The sequence below is a fragment of the Trachemys scripta genome, unplaced genomic scaffold, assembly GCF_013100865.1.
Source record: "Trachemys scripta elegans isolate TJP31775 unplaced genomic scaffold, CAS_Tse_1.0 scaffold_126, whole genome shotgun sequence".
NCBI classification, from domain to species: Eukaryota; Metazoa; Chordata; order Testudines; family Emydidae; genus Trachemys; species Trachemys scripta.
Genome location: NW_023260499.1, coordinates 1 through 4185, shown reverse-complemented (window position 1 = coordinate 4185; position 4185 = coordinate 1). Strand labels below are relative to the sequence as shown.

General features: G+C 39.3%; 1 long non-coding RNA gene across 1 annotated transcript; it reads right to left on the bottom strand.

Annotated features, from left to right (window-relative positions):
• Positions 1-722: 722 nt before the first annotated feature.
• LOC117870277 lies at positions 723-4024 on the bottom strand. Its single transcript, XR_004643951.1, has 3 exons — positions 3909-4024; positions 3085-3157; positions 723-889 (listed from the first exon to the last, which is right to left on the bottom strand). It is a non-coding gene; the product is annotated as an uncharacterized LOC117870277 (long non-coding RNA).
• Between the last annotated feature and the right edge of the window lie 161 nt (positions 4025-4185).

The window sequence follows — 4185 nt, the reverse complement described above, 5'->3', positions numbered from 1 at the left end:
TAAAAAGGAAACATAAAAGATATTTAGAGTAATATCATTTGTAATTATGAAACATAATAATCAGTAAGAAAAACTGTGCTATAGCATGTGCACTATGTGATTTATCTACAGGTACTTCTATTGCTCACATCACTGTAATATCCCACAAATATGAATGAGTTTAATGTTCCAACACTCCTATGATACAAGGAAATATTAATAGTCTCCATTTTACAGATGGAAAAGTGAAGCAGCAGGAGATAAAAGCCTCCATTTTCAAAAGCAGTCTCTAGTTCAGGGTGACTCAATCTTAACACTTGTCGCTCCCATTGACCTCAACTGGAACTGTGCCTGCTCAGCCCAAGGCAGCACACTGAAAAATTAAGTCAGGCAAAACCAGTGGCCACTTTTGAAACTTTCTGAACTAAACCATTTATCCTAGGTCACACAGGTAATGTGTGGCAGAAGCAGAAATTGAACCCAGATCTCCTGAGTCCCACTCCAGGACCTAATCTATAATGCCATCCTTCCACTCTAAACAACTTTTGAATATACATGAAATCTTGAATATTATGGAGGCAATGCACTGCTAAACAGATGCCATGTTTCACCTCACAGGTGCTGGGTGAATGGATTCATAAACAACCTATACACACATGTATCTAATTACTTTGCACCGATAGATCTACCATAAAAAGTAAAACAGAGGACTTAGCTACTTTGTGGGTATACATCCTCCTTTTGCACATTATGTAAAAGAAAGATTTACCTCAATTCTGTTGGCCGAAATTTCCTATCCTCACATTGTTACATTGTGTGTTGTATGCAAGATGACAGTCACTTTCCACTCCAGTGTTGGTGATGTTTCAGTGCTGTTGTTAGTATTTAGGCCCCCTCTCCAGCAGATCACCTAGGCACAGGTATAATTTTAACCACATGAGTGACTTTAATGGGACTACTCATTTGCTTAAAATTACTTATGTGATCTGCTGGGTTGGGGTCATAGTTTGTAAGGTGCTTTGAGATCCTTTGGGATGAAAGAAAATCATTTTTATACTTAATATTTTTATCACTGATATTAAATGTAGAAAACTGACATTTAATATCTTTAATTACTCAAAGAACAACTAGGAGACATTAGGGCTTTCCTCCTGACATTGGACAGGAAGATACCTATAAATGAATGTGTCTCTCCTACAGGCCTTTTGCTGAAGGTAACTTCCATGGGCATGCAGTAGGTTTGTAATACAGGTCTTAGATTTGCTCACTAAAACATTCTGTGCTGATCAAAAACACCAAAAAGAGGATTTTACATGATTTTTAATTATGTGTTTACTTGAAACCTTATTTACTATTTTGCTCCAGTAATTCAGACAAGTCGTGTATGTTGATGATATGCCCAACGTTTGAGATTATGTGCCAGTGTCTGAGATTATTGGTCCTTCTGCCCATGGATCCTGGAGGAAACAATTCCCCACCCGTGCACCCCCACAACACCTGACTTCATTGGGAGTATTGTAGATTAGTTTGTAACTGAGATCAAAATCTGACCCTATGCATTATATTGGGATTTGTATGAAAATTGTTTACTAAACTCTGTTTAAAATCAAATTATACAGTGATTATAGCTCCTAAAACCATGTGATTAAAAAAAAATCTTTACTTTCATCAAACAGAAGAATTCCCAAAAGTAAATGAAAGTATCTGGTAACAGCCAAACTTGAGGAAATCTCCATTCTACCATTAACTAGATACATTTTTATATTACTTTTTCAATTTCAACAAAAATTTATTCAGTGCTTCCTTAAAGTTTCCATTACTCCCTCCTCTTCACTAGGATATTTTACTATTTCTCTGCTTCCTAATTTGTAAATACCATTTCAATGCTATTTGGAGCTGCATTTACACTGATTCTGTAAGTATGAGTAGAATTAAACTGTCCAGTTCTTGTAGAGCTGTATGGAGAACACGATCAGCCCATTATTTATGGAACAGAATTCTATGCACCCACACATTTGAATATTGTGTGGAAGCTATATATTAAGTACTAGGACCAAGGACAGTAATAGGACAATGCCAGTTATGATGTAAGGTCTCAAAGTTCTGCTCTTCCCAAAAATCCTACACCATTATACCAAATAAAGAGAAAGCCCTTTGTAGTGTACAGAATTATATATATATTTATATAAATAAATTCTCTGTTTACATTTGAAGTCAAATATATGTGTGTGTGTGTGTGTGTGTGTGTGTGTGTGTGTTCAGCTTTGAGCAACAGTCTGGGTCCTATCAGTAAGCTTTTGAATTTTATATGCAATTTCACTTTGTAAAGACTGTTGTATCAATTATTCTGCACATAATGCGATTCTTATCAATAGGATTATAAAATCTGGTTAGCCGTTTTTGAGAACTATATTTTTTCAGTGCAACTGGTCTTGTAATAAAATTGTAATTAGTTTATTTTGTGTTAAATTTCTTTCGACATTATAGTTTATGTCAAAGGATGAAAGGCATGTATATACCCCCACTCACTACTCCCCATACAGGCTGAATTATTGGAATGTGGGTGTTAATCTCTGCAGGAACTGGGAAAAGAAACAGAATCTACCTCCCTCCAACACTCTGACAAGTCATGGGGCACAGTCTCTCTGGTGCCAGTATGCCACTAGTTAGTATTGTGGCTGCAGCCATTTCAAAAGATCCCACAAAAGCAGTGACTCCCAACAGCCTCAAGTTTCACAGGCTGTATATAGTTAATAAATTTTTAGCTCACAAAGTTGCACTTTTCATATTCCAATAATTGTTTTAAAACTTTTGCCATAATTCAACTATTCTTTGAAAGCCAAGGGCTTTTCTTTCATAAATGAGCTAATAAGATCCCAATACTGAGGGCCTTCTAATTTTCATGTTCATAATACTCATCCCCTTGCATTCCTAACACACAAACTTTGTAATCTGACTGTTCCCGTGGGCACCCAAAAGAAGACATGTTTTCTGAGGTGCTAAAACCTGAACAAGCATCTCCTCCATGAAAAGGAACGAGAAGATAGTGTAATTGTTGTTAATGAGATACAGGCTATTTCCCCCCTGTACAGTTTACATACTTACCCAGGAAGGCAAATGGAAATTACAGACAGAGGAAGATGAAGCTGTCTCGAAGCCTTTGTCATGTGATAGTGACCTATAAAGTATCAAATACAGGCACATCATCAGTACACCATGATTTTACAATATTGCAACTCGCCACAACGCCAACAAGAGGAGAAATTCCCAAAACTTGAAACTTGCTTCCTCCTCACACACCCCTCCCCCTCGTATAAGTTCTCCTTAAAACGGGAAGCAGGTTGACAGTCGCAGGAAACCTTAAACAGCAAACAAAAGATGCACCATGTCTTTAAAGGGCATTAGGACTGGGCAAATGGAACAAATCATCTGAGTGTGCATCAGCGGGGTGGGTTATTTTCTCTCTCTCTCACCATGAAATTTGCGATGTATCAAAATAAAAGGCAGAAAGTTGGTCACAAAAATAAACCACAATAAAGCCCAACGATTTACACAAGTGCTTTCGCTCAATCCCCAGCGTGGATAAATTCAGCGACGTAATAATAATATTAGGAAATCAGCAAGCCCAGATTTCAGGTACGAGATATACACAGGGAGAGAGAGAGGCGGCTGCAACGTTGTAGCACTGTTTCAGGTAATGCCCATTCCCCTTTTCCAGATCTAGAGAGTCCTGAAATCGCCAAACAAGCCCCTCCACCATCGCAATCCACACGGAGATTAGAGACCTGAATCCAGACAGTGCATGGGGAAATGCATTTGCAAGCCACCACCGCTACCCACCCCCTGTGCAAAGTATAGAGCCACTAGAATCCGGGCTCTGGGGTGGGGTGAAAGGAAAGGTATTAAATATGGAGAGAGGCTAGACTGACCCACGGCTTTCCCTTTTTCCTCCTGGTCACCATCAAGTTTGCATCTTAGTTACAAAATGTCGATCTTAAAGGCTGACAAGACACAGGGAGAGGGGGGAGAGAAAGAGAGAGAGAGAGAGAGAAGAGAGTCCATCTTGCTTTGGGGGGGGGGGGGGGGGAGGGGAGCAATAATGTAATGCACAAATCTCACCCTCCCAGGGGGAAAAGTCTGCACAACACCTTTCAGGAGAGGAGGGAGGCAGGGGGAGAATGGGGGACGACGACGGGGCAGCTCCCC